We start from the raw sequence: 19,529 nt of genomic DNA on the forward strand, positions 1-19,529 counted from the left end.
AACTGGAAGCTTTCACCACTATTAACATAATGTGCCCAAAGAGAGCTGGCAAACATACACTGGGTTAGTGCAAATATCTACCAGTTCACTAAACCTGTTTGAGATCTTCCACGCATCACATTTATGTTGCATCAGACAACAAAAAAAGAACTCATTACAGTTGCCACCTCGATCGTATGCAGTGGAAATGAACAACCAGATACACCCTCGCAACCGCAGGCACATACACACAACCGGAGAAGCTGTTCACTACAGGCAGCCAATCAGGAAGACGTGAACTTGTCACCTGCACAGACCACAGATCAACCATCAGTCCCAGAGGTCCACAGCACCCCAACAACGGAAATGGAACCATTACCACAGCAACAAGTGACACGGAAACGACACTCCCCGGAGAAGGAAAATCACCCAGATGAACAGCCAACGACAATGCTCACGTGCACCATTAAGAGACCGACACAATTTAAAGACGATGTATACAGTGCATATGAAGAGACTGACGAGAATAACAAACTGTTAATGCATGGAAACAGTCGTGTGCATAGTGGGTAACTTGGGGATCTCACAATGTAAATGAAAATGCATGCACATTTCTTTTGTTTTATTTGTATGAAAAGGGGAATGTATGGGAGAGAAATGCAAAACAGTACTAATGTGCCTCCAGGCTTGCCATAGTCATGTGACATCTACCATGAGGCACTCACTGCAGGCATCCATCAGAGGGCAATTCAGTAAAGACACATTACAAACAAGACTGTTGTCCTGTGAGCTCGTAGAGCAATTGTCACCTCGATTGTACACGGTGCATCTGTTGCAACCGCAGGCACATACATGCAACTGGAGAAGCTGTTCATTCACTGCAGGCGGCCGATCAGCAAGATGTGAACTCACCATCTGCACAGACCACAGATCAACCATCAGTCCCAGAGGACCACAGCTCCCCAACAAAGAGAGAGGGATAGAGAGAGAGAGGGACAGAGAGAGAGAGAGAGGAACAGAGAGGTGGGGGAAGAGAGAGAGGAACAGGGAGAGGGGGGTGCAGAGAGAGAGGGACAGAGAGAGAGAGAGAGGAACAGAGAGGTGGGGGAAGAGAGAGAGGAACAGGGAGAGGGGGGTGCAGAGAGAGAGGGACAGAGAGAAGGGGGGGACAGAGAGACAGGGACAGAGAGAGGGGGGACAGAGAGGGATGGGACAGAGAGAGAGCAAAGGACAGAGAGAGGGACAGAGAGTGAGAGGAACAGAGATGGGGGGTAAGAGAGAGAAGAACAGGGAGGGGGGGACAGAGAGAGAGGGACAGAGAGAGGAGGGACGGGGGAACAGAGAGAGAGCGGAGGATAGAGAGAGGGACAGAGAGTGAAGGGGGGACAGAGAGAGAGAGGGGCACGGGGGGGGAACAGAGAGAGAAGTGGGGATAGCGAGAGAGAGGGACAGAGAGAGAGAGGAGGGGCAGAGAGACAGAGGAGAGAGGGAGGAGGGAGAGAGAGAGGGCGAGAGGGGGAAGAGAGAGAGAGGGAGAGAAAGGGGGAAGAGAGAGAGAGGGAAAGAGAGAGGGGGAGAGAGAGAGGAGAGAGATGGATACAGAGGAGAGAGAGCAGGGTGAGAGATGGACACAGAGAGGGGATAGGGATTGACATAGAAAGGGAGAGGGAGAGAGAGAGAGGGGAGAGAAAGAGATCAAGATCACTCCTGGCAGATGGACATCTATCTGGATTCTCCGCATTGCTACATCAAGTGTGCAGGCAGACATTGACTACTTGTGCAAGCAAACAACAATGCCAGGTACTCACTAAAAAAGGGGCCTCCTTTTCATTTGCTCAAAGCCTTTACATTTCTAACCTTTGCCAGTTCTGATGAAAGGTCACAGCCCTGAAACTTTAACTCTGTTTCTCTCTCCACAGATGCTGCCTGACCTGCTCAGTATTTCCAGCACTTTCTGCCATTTCAATCAATGCATTAACACGTCCATTAAATTATCAGGCAGCGATTTTGTAAATGTGGTATCAAATTTGATATTAAAATGTTGCTTAATGTGATTTCAATTTGTATTATAAAAATAAAAATGTTAAAATTACACAGCAGGTCTGTCAGCTTCTGAAAGGAACTTGCAGGTTAATATTTGTGCTGTGATTAATTGTAATTTAGGTTGACTTCAGGAATAAAATCGTGTTAGCTCTTGATTCAGATGCTGGCAGACCTATGGTGATTTTCTGTGTACTTATGTATTCAGATTTTAAATTGCAGCAAAACCCATTTAGGACTATCTTTTGATCGTACCAAATACACACTACCTGGCATAACATACTCTTGCGCCACCCGGTCCGAGGAAAATAGATCCCATCGTTCAGAGATGAAATCAAATGTAAACAACTAGGGAGATACAATGTTGCCATCCCACAGATAAGTCTGTGAGGGTTTATGCTTAGTGTATCTCTAATAATCCTCCTAGTGATTAACATGTTATCTCTGAACATAGCGTGGTCATCTATTTCAGGCAGGGTATAGCTCATAGCCAGATGCAATCCTCCCCATCCACTGGATTATCAGCTGCACTTTGTAACTCAGCTCTACTTTACAGCTCTCATGCTTATCTGGCTGAAGGAGGCCATTACTCATTCTCCTGTGGATACCTTCCTGAATGAAATGCGTTGCACAGTGATCTTAAGCTAATGGATTTCTGCCTTTGTGGCATGTGAGGTGTGTGTTCGTCCTGTACAGAGTTGGGTATAATAGCTTTTTTTTTTAATCATGGAAGTTCACTTTTTCACCAGAAACTCTTAGCTTGAACTTTAACTGATCAAAATTAAAGAAATAAAGTTGTAGTTGGGGAATGTAATAATTGGGGAAATTTCTGTATAATATTTTTATATGGCTTTAGATAGACAAGGCAAATGTATTTTAGAAATTGATTGTAGTCAGTGGCATTCCAAAAGCTGTTTCTCATTTGGATTCTAAGAGCCAACAGTCTATAGCCCAATGCAGCCTCATGACCAAAGCAACACTGGGTATATGTGTTGCTAGACGAAGAAAAACTGAATTAACAGTGGGCAATGGCTCACAGATGTGTTCATTTTCTGTATAATATGCTACTTGCAAAATAAATCTGAGTACTAGTTTTAGCCTGAACAATGTGGTCTGACAATGTGGTTATTTAATACCACTTGGAAAAAACTAAATACACAGAACCAATACAATATAGCAAACTAGTAAAACAATTATATTAAACTGACACAATTTTTTCATTCGTTCATGGGATGTGGGCATCGCTGGCAAGGCGAGCATTTATTACCCATCCCTAAATGACCTTGAAAAGATTGTGGTGAGCTGCATCCTTGAACTGCTGCAGTCCTTGTGGTGTAGATACAACTACAGTGCTGCTAGGAGGGAGTTCCAGGATTTTGACCCAGCGACAGTTAAGGAACAGCGATATAATTCCAAGTCAAGGTGATGTGTGACTTAGAGGGAGACTTAATGCCCACTCTGCACCAGATTTGCAAGCCACTCTCGATCACTTCGATTCTGCATAACAGACTCGGCCTGTCCTTGAATGTTGCCAAAACAAAACTTATATATCAACCCACACCTGGTCAGCCAAATATTCCACCTCACATATATGTTGAAGGAGAAACTTTGGAATATGTTGAGCACTTCCCATACCTTGGCAGCCACCTCTCTCAGAAGACCACCATTGACAAGGAGATCCAACACTGGATCAGCTGTGCCAGCTCAGCCTTCTACACACTACAGCAGCAGGTGTTTGACAACAAAGACCTCTGCATGTCAACAAAAGTCCAAGTGTATAGAGCAGTTGTTGTCACCACATGCCTGTACTGCAGTGAGACCTGGACTGTGTATCAACGACACATAAGAGCACCAGAAAAATTCCATCAGCAATGTCTCAGCCGCATCCTCCAGATTCAATTGGAGGACCATTGAACAACTGCTAGTGTCCTTCTTAAAGGCAGCTCCACAAGCATCCAGGCATAACTCCTGAAAAACCAAATTCCATGGACTGGACACTGTCCGGATGGCCAAAAGCCAACTCCCCGGCCAGGTCCTATTTTCTCAACTCTCAAATAGCCAGCGTTCCAGGGGAGGACAAAGAAAACGCCTCAAAGACACTCTGAAGCTCTCTTTGAAGCACGGCAGCTTTGACATCGATGACTGGGAGGTGCTTGCTACCAATCGTTCAAAATGGTGACAACTTGTCCATTAAGCTGCATCATGCTTTAAATCCAAACGCCTTAATGATGAGGCAGAGCAGCGATAGAGAAGGAAAGAAAAGGAAGCAAATCCTGCACTCCGATCCCACTACCTCATGGATGTCCTGCCCCATGTGCCCAAAGATCTGCAATTGAGGGACAGTCGATGATGATGAGAATGGTGGAAAGGCTTTGGGGAGTCAGGAGGTGAGTTACCCACTGCAGACTTCCCAGCCTCTGGCCTACATTTATAGCCACAGTATTTATATGGCTGGTCCAGTTAAGTTTCTGATCAATGGTAACTCCCCCAGTGTGTTGATGTTAGGGAATTCAGTGATGGTAATGCCCTTGAATGTCAAAGGAGATGGTTAGATTCACTTTTGTTGGAAATGGTCATTGCCTGACACACCTGTGTGGTGCGAATGTCACTTACCACTTATCAGCCAAAGCCTGAATGTTGTCCATATTTTGCTGCATGCGGACATGGACTGCTTCATTACCTCAGGAGTTACAAATGGTACTGAGCACTAGAGGCCTGCTACCTGACCCGAACACAACGGGACCCAATGTCATGTGTCGGGTTCGGGTTGGGTCGGGCCCATCTTCAGGGTCTGGCTTTCGGCTCGGGTCGGGCAGGCTGTGTCCGGGTCGGGTCGGGTCAGGCTGGACACACACAGGATAAGTGCTCTGCTGGTAAGCATTGAAATTAAAAAACTTACCTGAGCTGAGAGTCCCGGACGAAACTGAGTCTGCACAGTGAGCAAGTGACGTCACTATGACGTCATCATGCATGTGCTGCAGCTTCATGGAGGTTCCGAGTCGGAAGGTAAGTAAAGGGATGGTCAGGTCGGGCTCGGGTCGGTTCGAGTCAGGGCGGGTTGAAGTCAGATCAGGCCCGGGGCTAAATCGGAGGGACTCGGGCCGGGTCGGGCTCAGGTCCGCTGTGGTTCGGTCGGGTTCAGATCGGGTTCCTTTTTCCTGACCTGAGTAGGCCTCTACTGAGCACTGTGCAATCATCAATGAACATCCCTACTCTGATCTTATGATGAAGGGAAGGTCATTGATGAAGCAGCTGAGATGGTTAGGCCTAGGACACTACCCTAAGAAACTCCTGCAGCAATGTCTTGGGACTTAGATGATTGGTCTCCAACAACAACAACCATCTTCTTTTGCGCTGGGTATGACTACAACCAGTGGAGAGTTTTCTCCCTGATTCCCATTGACTTCAGTTTTGCTAGGGCTGCTTGATGCCACACTTGGTCAATGCTGCCTTAATGTCAAGGGCAGTCATTTTCACCTCACCTCTGGTGTTCAGCTCTTTTGTCCATGTTTGGACTAAGGCTGTAAAGAGGTCTGGAGCTGAGTGGTCCAGGCCAAACCCAAACTGACCATTGGTCAGCAGGTTATTGCTGAGTAAGTGCTGCTTGATAGCATTATCGACAACACCGTTCATCACTTTGTTGATGATTGAGAGGAGACTGGAAGGGCATTAATTGACCAGATTGGATTTGTCCCACTTTTTATGGGCAGGACATACCTGAGCGATTTGCCACGTTGTCGAGTAGATGCCAGTGTTTGTAACTGTACTGGAATAGCTTGGCTAGGGGCATGGCTAGTTCTGGAGTACAGTACTACAGCTGGGATGGGAGCCTGTAGCCTTTGCTGCATCCAGTGCGCTCAGCTGTTTCTTGATAATACATAGAGTGGATTGAATTAGCTGAACACTGGCATCTGTATGGATAATTCACACAGCACTTCTGGCTGAAGGTGGTTACAAATGCTTCAGCCTTGTCATTTGCACTCATGTAATGTGCTGGGTTCTGGCATCATTCAGGATGAGGATGCTCTTGGAGCCTCCTCCTCCTGTTAATTGTCCAGCACCATTCATTACTGAATGTGGCAGGACTGCAGAGCTTTGATCCATCGGCTGTGGAATCATTTAGCCTTGGCTATAGCATGCTACTTCCACTGCTTAACATGTTTGTAGGCATGTGTTGTAGTTTCACTAGATTGGTTCCTCATTTTTAGTATGCCTGGTACTGCTCCTGGCATGTTCTCCTACAATCCTCATTGAACCTTGGTTTGATGGTAATAGTAGAATGAGGGATATGCTGAGTCATGAGGTTACAGATTATAGTTGAATATAATTCTGCTGCTGCTGATGGCCCACAGAGCCTCATGGGTGCCCAGTTTTGAGCTGCTAGATCTATTCTGTCCCATTTAGCACAGTGGTAGTGCCACACAACATGATTGAGTGTATCCTCAGTGTGAGGACAGGAATTCATCTCCACAAAGACTGTGCGGTGGTCACTCCTACCAATACTGTCATGGACAGATGCATCTGTGACAGGTAGATTGGTGAGGATGAGGTCAAGAGGGTTTTTCCCTCGTGTTGGTTCACGCACCACCTGCCACAAACCCAGTGTGGCAGATATGTCCTTCAGAACTCAGCCAGCTCGACCAGTAGTGATGCCACTGAGCTATCTTTGGCAATGGACATTGAGAGCCCCCAGAGTAAATTCTGTGCCCGGTAGTTCATTGGTTACTATTACTAGCTTTTTAATTCCAGATTTATTTAATTGAATTTAAATTCCACCAGCTGTGGTGGAATCTTAACTCGTTTCTCCAGAGCATTAGTCCAGGCCTCTGGATTACTGGTCTGGTAACATTACCATCAGGCTACCGTTTCCGTTTTAAAACAAGCGACTGCTGAATATCCTGTGTCTTCTTTCAGTAGTTTCTCACTGAGTCTCTGCACATGACTTACGAATGATCCTTGTGCAAGGCCTCTGTTAATCTCCTTAATAGGCAGGAATCCCACATTGGCCGGAATGTTACACCCCTCCCCCCCCCCCCCCCCACAAAGAATGGGATGGTGGTGGGGGAGGGGTGCAGGTGTAATATGGTGCGGGAGGCTCGGGGGTCCCTTCCCGACCTGCTGCCGCCTCTGCCGCCATTTTATGCAAGGTGGCAGCAGCACAAAATGGCCCGCCCACCTCAGGCCAATCAAGGCCCTTAAGTGGCCAGTTAATGGCCATTTAAGGGCCTTCAACCGCTGCTACAGGGATTTTACCCTTGGCTGGCGGGTGGCTCAGGCCCAAGAAAAGCCGCCTGTTAAAAGTAGGCGGCTTTCTGACGGCCTGGGGGGTGGGGGGGCCTTCCTGATCAGGCACCCTGTGCCCAACAGAGGGCTGTCCCCGATGCCCCAACCACCCCCAGTGCCCAACACGCACCCGTACCCCCAATTGATCACCTTTGGCTCACTGGGGCCCGACCAGTTGCCCCTGGCGAGGCCCCAAAAACTTACCAGTTCTCCAGGGCTCCCAGACACCTTCCATCCTCAGTTGGGTTGCAGTCCCAGCAGTGGTCACTGCTCCCGGTGGCGCTGCTGGGACTAAGAGCTGCCAGCCCACTGATTGGTCAGCAGCTCCATTAGGCGGGACTTCCTGCCTTAATGAGGTGGAAGTCCCGCCTCAGACCAATTAAAGACTTGGGGACTGCAAAATGCGGTCCGGATCCCCAGGCCAGGCAGAGGCGGGATCGCCACCAACTTTTCGGTCGGCAGACAGCTCCCATCCACTGAGGGTAAAATTCCGGCCATTGTCTATACAACAATAAAGGAGTATTAGACCAGTTGGGCTGAGCAACCCATTTCTGTGCTGTAATTTTATGTAATTGTCGTACTGGTAGCATGAATACTCACTCATGGCAGGTATAAGGTGGATGAGGGTAAAGCCGTGGATGTGGTGTATATGGATTTCAGTAAGGTGTTTGATAAGGTTCCCCACGGTAGGCTATTGCAGAAAATACGGAAGTATGGGGTTGAAGGTGATTTAGAGCTTTGGATCAGAAATTGGCTAGCTGAAAGAAGACAGAGGGTGGCGGTTGATGGCAAATGTTCATCCTGGAGTTTAGTTACTAGTGGTGTACCGCAAGGTTCTGTTTTGGGGCCACTGCTGTTTGTCATTTTTATAAATGACCTGGATGAGGGTGTAGAAGGGTGGGTTAGTAAATTTGCGGATGACACGAAGGTCGGTGGAGTTGTGGATATTGTCGAAGGGTGTTGTAGGGTACAGAGGGACATAGATAGGCTGCAGAGCTGGGCTGAGAGATGGCAAATGGAGTTTAATGCTGAGAAGTGTGAGGTGATTCACTTTGGAAGGAGTAACAGGAATGCAGAGTACTGGGCTAATGGGAAGATTCTTGGTAGTGTGGATGAGCAGAGAGATCTTGGTGTCTAGGTTCATAAATCCCTGAAAGTTGCTACCCAGGTTAATAGGGCTGTTAAGAAGGCATATGGTGTGTTAGCTTTTATTAGTAGGGGGATCGAGTTTCGGAGCCACGAGGTCATGATGCAGCTGTACAAAACTCTGGTGAGGCCGCACCTTGAGTATTGCGTGCAGTTCTGGTCACCGCATTATAGGAAGGATGTGGAAGCTTTGGAAAGGGTGCAGAGGAGATTTACTAGGATTTTGCCTGGTATGGAAGGAAGGTCTTACGAGGAAAGGCTGAGGGACTTGGGGTTGTTTTCGTTAGAGAGAAGGAGGAGGAGAGGTGACTTAATAGAGACATACAAGATAATCAGAGGGTTAGATAGGGTGGATAGTGAGAGTCTTTTTCCTCGGATGATGATGGCAAACACGAGGGGACATAGCTTTAAGTTGAGGGGTGAAAGATATAGGACAGATGTCAGAGGTAGTTTCTTTACGCAGAGAGTAGTAGGGGCGTGGAACGCCCTGCCTGCAACAGTAGTAGACTCGCCAACTTTAAGGGCATTTAAGTGGTCATTGGATAGACATATGGATGAAAATGGAATAGTGTAGGTCAGATGATCGACGCAACATCGAGGGCCGAAGGGCCTGTACTGCGCTGTAATGTTCTAATTCTAATTCTAATAAGGGCACAAATTTCATAGGAACATAGGAACAGGAGTAGGCCGTTCAGCCCATCAAGCCCGCTGCACTAGTCAATTAGATCATGGCTGATCATCTACCTCATGGGTTCTGTCTGCTGATGGAAACTACCCTCCTGTAGTAAACACAAGTTAAAAGTGTTGGTGCAGACCAGTGGCAACTATGCACAGGGATTAGATGCAGCAGATAATGAGAGAAAAAAATAAGGATGAATCACGCAGAATTTTCTCCCAAGCTGCTGAAAGTGTTGAACCCTGGCCATTTCTCTGCGCTGCTTGACTTGTTGAGATGTAGCAAATGCACGCAGGGAACAGCTCTAGCGGTTACCAATAGCAACATGTCTCTTTAAAGTTGCAGTTGCTAAAATAGTGATATCATTGTGTGAGTCTGTTTGCAAAGCTCTAATTAACAGCATTTCTATCAATTCTTGCAATTTAGAAGGGACATTGTGAGGGTTCAGGTGCAGCATGTTCCTGTAAAGGTGAAGAGTAGGACCAATAGGTCAAGGGAACCCTGGATGTCGAGGGATATAGAGGATTGGATAAGGAAAAAAAGGATGTGTATGGCAGATTCAGAGTGCTGAAAACAGTGGAGGCACTAGAGGAGTATAGAAAGCGTAGGGGGTACTTAAAAAAGTAATTAGGAGAGCGAAGAGGGGGCATGAAAAAACACTGGCAGACAAGATAAAGGAAAATCCCAAGTTTTGTAAGTATGTTAAGGGCAAGAGGATAACCAGGGAAAAAGTGGGGCCCATTAGGGATCAAAGAGGCAATCTGTGTGTGGAGCCGGAGGACATAGTGAGGTTTCGAACGATAACTTTTCATCTGTGTTCACTATGGAGAAGGACGATGTAGGTGTAGTGATCAGGGAGAGGATTGTGATATTCTTGATCAAATTAGCATTGAAAAGGAGGAAGTATTAGCTGTATTAGCGGGCTTAAAGGTGGATAAATCCCCAAGCCCAGATGAGATGTATCCCAGGCTGCCATGTGAGGCAAGGGAGGAGATAACGGGGGCTCTGACACAGATTTCCAAATCCTGTCTGACCACAGGAGAGGTACCAGATGATTGGAGGACAGCGAATGTGTATCTTTATTCAAGAAGGGTAGCAGGGATAAACCAGGTAATTACAGGCTGGTGAGTCTAACATCAGTGGTAGGGAAATTATTGGAAAAAACTCTGAGAGACAGGATTAATCTCCACTTGGAGAGGCAGGGATTATTCAGGGATAGTCAGCATGGCTTTGTCGGGGGAGATTGTGTCTAGCAAATTTGATTGAATTTTTCGAGGAGGTGACTAGAGGTGTAGATGAGGGTAAAGCAGTTGATGTAGTCTACATGGACTTCAGTAAGGCTTTTGATAAGGTCCAGCATGGGAAATTGGTTAAGAAAGTAAAAGCCCATGGGATCCAGGGCAATTTGGCAAATTGGATTCAAAATTGGCTTAGTGGAAGGAGGCAGAGGGTGATGGTAGAGGGTTGTTTTTGAGATTAGAAGCCTGTGACCAGTGGGGGTACCGCAGGGATCGGTGCTGGGACCCTTACTGTTTGTAGTGTACATTAATGATTTAGATGTGAATAAAGGAAGTATGATCAGTAAATTCGCAGACGACACGAAAATTGGTGGTGTCGTAAATAGTGAGGAGGAAAGCCTTAGATTACAGGACGATATAGATGGGCTGGTAAGATGGGCGGATCTGTGGCAAATGGAGTTTAATCCTGAGAAGTGTGAGGTGATGCACTTTGGGAGGACTAACAAGGCAAGGGAATATACAATGGATGGTAGGACCCTAGGGAGTGCAGAGTGTGCTTGAGGTGCTTGTCCATAGATCACTGAAGGCAGCAGCACAGGTAGATAAGGTGGTTAGGAAGGCATATGGGATACTTCCCTTTATCAGCCGAGGCATAGAATATAAGAGCAGGGAGGTTATGATGGAGCTGTATAAAACGCTAGTTAGGCCACAGCTGGAGTACTGTGTACAGTTCTGGTCGCCACATTATAGGAAGGATGTGATTGCAGTGGAGAGGGTGCAGAGGAGATTCACCAGGATGTTGCCTGGGCTGGAGAATTTCAGTTATGAGGACAGACTGGATAGGCTGGGGTTGTTTTCCTTAGAGCGGAGAAGGCTGAGGGGGGACCTGATTGAGGTATACAAAATTATGAGGGGCATTGATAGGATAGAAAGAAAGAAACTTTTTCCCTTAGCGGAGAGGTCAATAACTAGGGGGAATAGATTTAAGGTAATGGGCAGGAGGTTTAGAAGGGAGTTGAGGAAGAATTTTTTCACCCAGTGGTTGGAATCTGGAATTCACAGCCTGAAGAGGTGGTAGAGGCAGGAACACTCACAACATTCAAGAAGTATTTAGATGAGCACTTGAAACGCCATAACATACAAGGCTACGGGCCAAGTGCGGGGAAATGGGATTTGTTAGGACGGGTGCTTGATGGTCGGCACAGGTGCGTTGGGCCGAAGGGCCTGTTTCTGTGCTGTAAAGCTCTATGACTCTAAAGAATACCTGGGATGGCAATTCCAACATTTGACTTGCATGCATCAGCTCACCAGTTTGAATGCCAAGGCTGCCAAAAATGGTCCTTGATATGAGGGAAACGTGGAGGAAAAGAGGAAATAAAATAAGGGAGGGAAAATGGTCCTGGCCCATTTCTAACCTGATAGTTTGATTAAAACGTGGATGGTTTCAAATTTCTGCATTTTATAAAATGCTGTGCACATTCTGGCCGAGGGTTGCCAACTCTGGTCAGACATAATCTTGGAGAGCACCCACCCCCTGTATATTCAAACAGCCAATTCCAACATTTCTGTAGCTAATAAAACAAAAGAATTCAAAGAATTATGAAAAAGAAAGGCCGCATGGCAGACTGGTGCAAAAGGTGAAGTCACACGGGATCAGTGGTGAGCTGGCAAGATGGATACAGAACTGGCTCGGTCATAGAAGACAGAGGGTATCAGTGGATGGGTGTTTTTCTGAATGGAGGGATGTGACTAGTGGTGTTCCACAGGGATCAGTACTGGGACCTTTGCTGTTAGTAGTATATATAAATGATTTGGAGGAAAATGTAGCTGGTCTGATTAGTAAGTTTGCGGACGACACAAAGGTTGGTGGAGTTGCGGATAATGATGAGGATTGTCAGAGGATACAGCAGGATATAGATCGGTTGGAGACTTGGGCGGAGAAATGGCAGATGGAGTTTAATCCGGACAAATGTGAGGTAATGCATTTTGGAAGGTCTAATACAGGTGGGAAGTATACAGTAAATGGCAGAACCCTTAGCGGTATTGACAGGCAGAGAGATCTGGGCGTACAGGTCCACAGGTCACTGAAAGTGGCAACGCAGGTAGATAAGGTAGTCAAGAAGGCATACGGCATGCTTGCCTTCATCGGTCGGGGCATAGAGTATAAAAATTGGCAAGTCATGTTGCAGCTGTACAGAACCTTAGTTAGGCCACACTTAGAATATTGCGTGCAATTCTGGTCGCCACACTACCAGAAGGACGTGAAGGCTTTGGAGAGGGTACAGAAGAGGTTTACCAGGATGTTGCCTGGGCTGGAGGGTATTAGCTATGAGGAGAGGTTGGAAAAACTTGGATTGTTTTCACTGGAACGACGGAGGTGGAGGGGCGACATGATAGAGGTTTACAAAGTTATGAGCGGCATGGACAGAGTGGATAGTCAGAAGCTTTTTCCCAGGGTGGAAGAGTCAGATACTAGTGGACATAGGTTTAAGGTGCGAGGAGCAAAGTTTAGAGGGGATGCGCGAGGCAAGTTTTTTACACAGAGGGTGGTGAGTGCCTGGAACTTGCTGCCAGGGGAGGTGGTGGAAGCAGATACGATAGCGACATTTAAGAGACATCTTGACAAATATATGAATAGGAAGGGAATAGAGGGATATGGGACCCGGAAGTGCAGAAGGTGTTAGTTTAGGCAGGCATCAAGATCGGTGCAGGCTAGGAGGGCCGAATGGCTTGTTCCTGTGCTGTACTGTTCTTTGTTCTTTGTTCTTGTTTGTTAGCAGTGCCCTGAAGATTAATGTTCAATTCCTGGAGAGTTCAGGATAATCCTGGAGGGCTGGCAAACCTCTTGTGGTTTCTTAATGTTGAAGCATGTGCAGTCTAGTTCAACATTAACGTGCTCAATACAAACTCATGAAATGCACGCCACCCCCCCCCCCCATCCCTTTTGGACAGGGCGAAGGGGAAAGGAAGCTGATCGTACCTCCATTCCCCAACACAAAGAGGCTCCAGGCACATTTGCAGAATCCCTCAGTCCCAGTCACAAAAGTTCTGTTCCAGAACCAGCTTTGGACACAGATACACACACACACATGCACAGACACAAACACTTTTCCCAATCGTGGGCAATAGTGGAAATCTGTAGCTTTTGCTGGCAATGTCCAGAATACCTAGAATAGTGATGATCTAAATCACAGAGATTGCGCTATTGTGGTGAGAGCCCTGTTCCCAAGACAGTTTGCACCATGTCAGTGTACATAACATTTATAAAGGCTGAGCATTCAAAATTAACAAAGAGCAGCCTTTTCAAGCTCAAAAAGTACTTTTTTCAAGATGAGACGTTTCTGTGGAAACTAGGCTATCGGTATTTCTCATAAGGAACAGAAAATTGACAGATTAATGTTTCAGCTGTGTTTCTATTCATAAAAGAAACAGTCCCATGTGGATTTCAGTAAAGGGTCATGTTCTTTTCTTCTTTTTCTCTCTTTTCTTTATTTCTGTTGTCAAGGGAACGTGGGCAGCTGTCATGTTGAATTCATGTTTCATTCAACCTATTACGCTTGTATTCTCACATTTTATATATTTGCAGGTATAATTGTGCTAAAATATAGATATATCCAAAGTAATGTGTATTAATATTCTAAATATATGAAGTAACTGATGCATGGGATTCAGTCACAAGCTGAAAATTAATCAAAGTATTTAGATGAACAATATATAAAAGAACATGCATCAGTATGAGTTACAGGCAGCAATCTAATCAAAATGTTAGGATGGTTTATTTATACAGGATAGTAATAAGCACCCAGGAGTAATTGTAGGTGAGAATTTATCCACAAGTGTAACGGTTTACATGTAGAATTACAGATGCTTGGAATGAGTTACAGGCTGGAATCTAATTGAGGGGTTCAGATGGTTAATTTATGGAATAATAGATATCTAGGAGTGAGATGGAGGCTGGAATCTAATCTAGGGGACCAGGTTGTTTCGATACAGAATAATGGACACCTGGAAGCAAGTTACAGCCTGGAATCTAACTGAGGGGAGCTCATGATATATATATATAGAAATGTCAGGATACCTGAGAGTGAGTCACATGCTGGAATCTAATTGTAGGATCCAAATGGTTTATATATAGCATAATGGATATCTGGCACGTGGTACAGACTGGAATATAATGTAAGTTATTTGAAAAAAATTATTAATTAGAAAATGAGAGGTGGCCAAAGACCAATTGGCTAGCTTTGTGGCACATTCTTAATGGGTAATGCTCAGAAGACTTATTTTGATCTGGAGCCACAGGCATTAGCCAACTAACCCAATTGAAGGTAGAGATCCTTGCCAGGACTGGCATCAGCTTAACTGTACGGGTACAGAGGTTCAATGCCTGGACTTACCAGGAGGGCAAGGAACCCCGCTCTCAAGTTGAGGTGATTCTTCTGGCCAGGGGTGTATGAAGAAGTACACCAGTTCTGTATCAGCTGTGTGGGCCCAAGCCTCACTATCACGATCCATTAGCCCCCCTCCCAATAATTGAGTGGGACCGCTGAAGAGGTTAGCATGGGGATGTCAGTACATTTCAGTAGTCGTTGACTATGCCATGTGATATCCTGGGCAATTCCATTAAGGAACATAACCTCTAAAACCTTAAAATAAAAGCAAAATACTGCGGATGCTGGAAATTTGAAATAAAAACAAGAAATGCTGGAACCACTCAGCAGGTCTGGCAGCATCTGTGGAAAGAGAAGCAGAGTTAACGTTTCGGGTCAGTTCCGAAGAAGGGTCACTGACCCGAAACGTTAACTCTGTTTCTCTTTCCACAGATGCTGCCAGACCTGCTGAGTGGTTCCAGCATTTCTTGTTTTTACCTCTAAAACCTTGGTGGATGAAGTAGTGAAGATGTTTTCCATCCTAAGGATTCCAAAGGAGATCTTAACGGACCAGTGTACTCCCTTTGTGTCCAGACTAATGAAAGACTTTATACACTGCTCCACATTAAGAGTCTAATGACCTCTGTGTACCATCCTCAAGCAGATGGCCTTCAGGAGAGGTTCAACAGAATCCTTGAGCATGCTGAGAAGGTTTGTGGATAAGGATGGGAAAAACTGGGATCCCCTACTACTGCATCTCCTGTTTGCAGTTAGGAAGGTACCCCAGTCCTCCACAGAGTATTCCCTGTTTGAGCTACTGTACGGGTGACAGCCTCACGAAATCCTTGACATCGCAAAAGAAAAACTGACCCTCCACAAATATTGTGGAACATGTAATGAAGATGAGGGAGTGGATTTAGTGAGGGCTCATTTAGGGAAGACGCAGGAAAGCCAGAGAGCCCAGCATAATAAAGAGGCTGCAGTAAGGAAGTTCCGACTAGGCATCCGAGATATAATCCTTATCTCCACACCTGAAACCAAGCACTTTGCATGCTCTTTGCATGGAGCCAGGGACCTTATGAGGTTCTAGAGGCTGTGGGCTTGCAAAACGATAACATCAGACAATCTCAGAAGGAAACCTGAACAGGTATATTGCGTGAATCTCCAGAAGCCAGAGAGAGACTCTTGCAGTGATGGAGGAACTGCTTGGGGCACGGACCTCAAGATATGAAGAATAGTTCAACTTTCGAGTGACCTAACAGAGTATCAGTACAGGCAGTATCAGGACATCGAAGCACAGAAGGAGGCCACTCAGCCCATTGAGTCTGTGCCAGCTGTCTGCAAGAACAACTCACCTTTCCCTGTAGCCCTGCAGATATTTTCCCTTCAAGTACTTATCCAATTCCCTTTGAAAGCTACGATTGAATCTGCCTCTATCACCCTTTCAGAAAATGCATTCCAAATTGTAACCACTCACTGCATAAAAAGATTTTCCTCATGTCGCCTCATGTCGCCTTTAGCTCTTTTGCCAGTCACGTTAAATCCGAGTCCTTTGGTTCACAACCCTTCTGCCAATGGGAATAGTTTCTCTCAATTTTTTTCATCCTTTCAGAGGATGTGGGCATCGCTGGCTAGGCCGGCACTTATTGCCCATCTCTAATTGCCCTTGAGAAGTTGATAGTGAGCTGCCTTCTTGAACCAGTGCAGTCCATGTGGTATAAGTACACCCACAGTGCTGCTATAGGAAGGGAGTTCCAGAATTCTGACCCAGCGACAGTGAAGGAGCAGCAATATAATTCCAAGTCAGGATGGTGTGTCTTTGTCGAGACCCCTCATGATTTTGAACACCCCGATCAAATCTTATCAAACAAATCTCCTCTCAGCCATCTCTTCCCTAAGGAGAAAAACCCCAGCTTCTGCAATCTATCAACATAACTGATGTCCCTCATCCCTGGAATCATTCTCATAAATCGTTTCTGCGCCCTCTTTTAAAGCCTTCACATCCTTCCCAAAGTGCAGTGCCCAGAATAGAACACAATACTCCAGTTGAGGACTAACCAGTGTTTCATAAAGGTTCATCACAGCATCCTTGCTTTTGTATTCTATGCCTCTATTTATAAAGCTCAGGATCTCATTTGCCTTTTTTATTCGTTCATGGGATGTGAGCATTACTGGCAAGGCCAACATTTAGTACCCATCCCTAATTGCTTTTGAGAAGGTTGTGGTGAGCCGTCTTCTTGAACCGCTGCAGTCCAAGTGATGTAAGGATACCCACAGCGCTGTTAGGGAGGGAGCTCCAGGATTTTGACCTAGAAACAGTGAAGGAGCGGCGAAATATTTCCAAGTCAGGATGGTGTGTGACTTGGAGGGGAACTTAAAGGTGGTAGGGTTCCCATGCATCTGCTGCCCTTGTCCTTCTAGGTGGTAGAAGTCGCAGATTTAGAAGGTGTTGTAGAAGGAGCCTTGGAGAGTTGTTGCAGTGCATCTTGTTGATAGTACAGACAGCTGCCACAGTGCGTCACTACTGGAGGGAGTTAATGTTTATGATTGTGGATGGGGTGCCAATCAAGCAGGCTGCTTTGTCCTGGATGGTGTCGAACTCCTTGAGTGTTGTTGGAGCTGTACCTATCCAGGCAAGTGGAGAGTATTCTATCACACTCCTGACTTGGGCCTCGTAGATGGTGGAAAGGCTTTGGGAGTCAGGAGTTGAATTACTCACCACAGAATTCTCAGCCTCTGACCTGCTCTTGTAGCCACCGTATTTATATGGCTGTAGATTCAGAGATGGTCATTTTGTGCACTTATGTGGTGCAAATGTTACTTGCCACTTATCAGCCCAAGCCTGAATGTTGTGCAGATCTTGCCACGTGCAAGCATGGACTGCTTCATTATCTGAGGAATTGTGGATGGAATGGAACATTGTGCAAACATCAGCAAATATTCCTACTTCTGACCTTATGTCGGAGGGAAGGTCATTGATGAACCAACTGAAGATACCCTGAAGAAATCCTGCAGCGATGTCCTGGGGCCCTGATGATTAGCCTCCAACAACGACACCATCTTCCGTTGTGTTAGGTTTAACTCCAACTGGTCGAGAATTTTCCCCCAATTTCCATTGACTTCTATTTTGCTTGGGCTCCTTGGCGCCACACTCAGTCAAATGCTGCCTTGATGTCACTCTCAGATCACCTCTGGAATTCTGTTCTTTCGTCCATGTTTGGACCAAGACCATAATGAAATCTGGAGCCGAGTGGCCCTGGCGCAACCCAAACTGAGCATCAATGAGCAGTTTGTTGCTGAGTTAAATGCTACTTGATAGCACTGTGGACAACACCTTAGAACCATAGAAAAATTATGGCACAGAAGGAGGTCGTTCAGCCCTATTTGTCCATGCAATCTAATCCCACCTTCCAGCATTTGGTCTATAGCCTTGCAGGTTGCAGTACTTCAGGTGCATGACCTTTTAAAAGAATTGAGGGTTTCTGCCTCCACCACTGTCCCTGGCAGTGAATTCCAGACACCCACCACCCTCTGGGTGAAAAAGTTTTTCCTCATGTCCCATCTAATCCTTCTACCAATCACTTTAAATCTGTGCCCTCCGGTAACTGAACTCTCTTCTAGGGTAAACAGGTCCTTCCTGTCTATTCTGTCTAGGCCCCTCATAATTTTGTACACCTCAAATAAGTCACCCCTCAACCTCCTCTGTTCGAGGGAAAACAACCCTAGCCTATCCAATCTTTCCTCATAGCTGCCACTTTCAAGCCCTGGCAACATTCTTGTAGATCTCCTCTGTACTCTCTCCAGAGCAATTATGTCTTTCCTGTAATTTGGTGACCAGAACTGTATGCAATACTCCAGCTGTGGCTCAACCAGCGTTTTATACTGTTCCAGCATTACGTCTCTGCTTTTGTATTCTATACCTCTGCCGATAAAGGAAAGCATTCCATACGCCTTCTTCACCTACTCTATCTACCTGTCCTGCCACCTTCCATCACTTTGCTGATGATTGAGAGTAGTCTAATGGGGCGGTAATAGGCTGGATTAGATTTGTCCGGCTTTTTGTGGGCCGGACATACCTGGGCAATTTTCCACATAGTTGGGTAGATGCTAATGTTATAGATGTTCTGGAACAGCCTGGCTAGGGACGTGGCTAGCTCTGGAGCACAAGTCCTCAGTACTACAGCTGGAACGTTGTCCTACTAAAACACGGTAAATCACATCTTGACCCAAGAGGACGAGGGTGATCTGCCGTGACCTAGTGGTGAGGATAAATGCAAGACCATACAGGATCAAAGAAGCCAAACAGAAGGTTAGCCAGGGGATTAAGAGGATGTTGAAATTAGGTCTGATTGAAGAATCATAGTGTGTATAGACCCATTGTTTAACGTCCGAAATCCGACAGGAACTGGTGGTTCTGTAATGACTTCCAGAGACTCAATGAGGTATCCAAATGCACTGCTCAGCTTAATGATTGAGGAGTTGGGGAAAGCCAATTATCTCACCACCTTGGATCTAACCAAAGTGTGCTAGCTTACACATATCAGGAATTCAACCTGGGACATTGTATACCTTAATGCTGCATTGGTAGTACCTTTACTCATTGGGAACTAGGGAGTGACTGTAGGCAATTCTTAAACATGATTCAAATGCAAATTTAGCAGCAAGAAGGTTTAATAATGATATGTGCAATGTGACCTCTGTGTGAGCCATTCTATGTTAGTCTAACTCCACCTTTAGTCTCCCTCTTGCTTATATTTAGAGAATTTTTGAGACCAGCTTTCAGGTTATTATTAGTAAATT

General features: G+C 45.9%; 1 protein-coding gene across 19 annotated transcripts in view; it reads left to right on the forward strand.

Moving 5' to 3' along the window:
• The window catches only part of st3gal2 (ST3 beta-galactoside alpha-2,3-sialyltransferase 2), a 448,231-nt gene that overhangs the window by 385,985 nt on the left and 42,717 nt on the right, over positions 1-19,529 (forward strand). The window lies entirely within an intron of this gene.

This window comes from Heterodontus francisci, chromosome 17 (assembly GCF_036365525.1).
Source record: "Heterodontus francisci isolate sHetFra1 chromosome 17, sHetFra1.hap1, whole genome shotgun sequence".
Lineage (NCBI taxonomy): Eukaryota > Metazoa > Chordata > Chondrichthyes > Heterodontiformes > Heterodontidae > Heterodontus > Heterodontus francisci.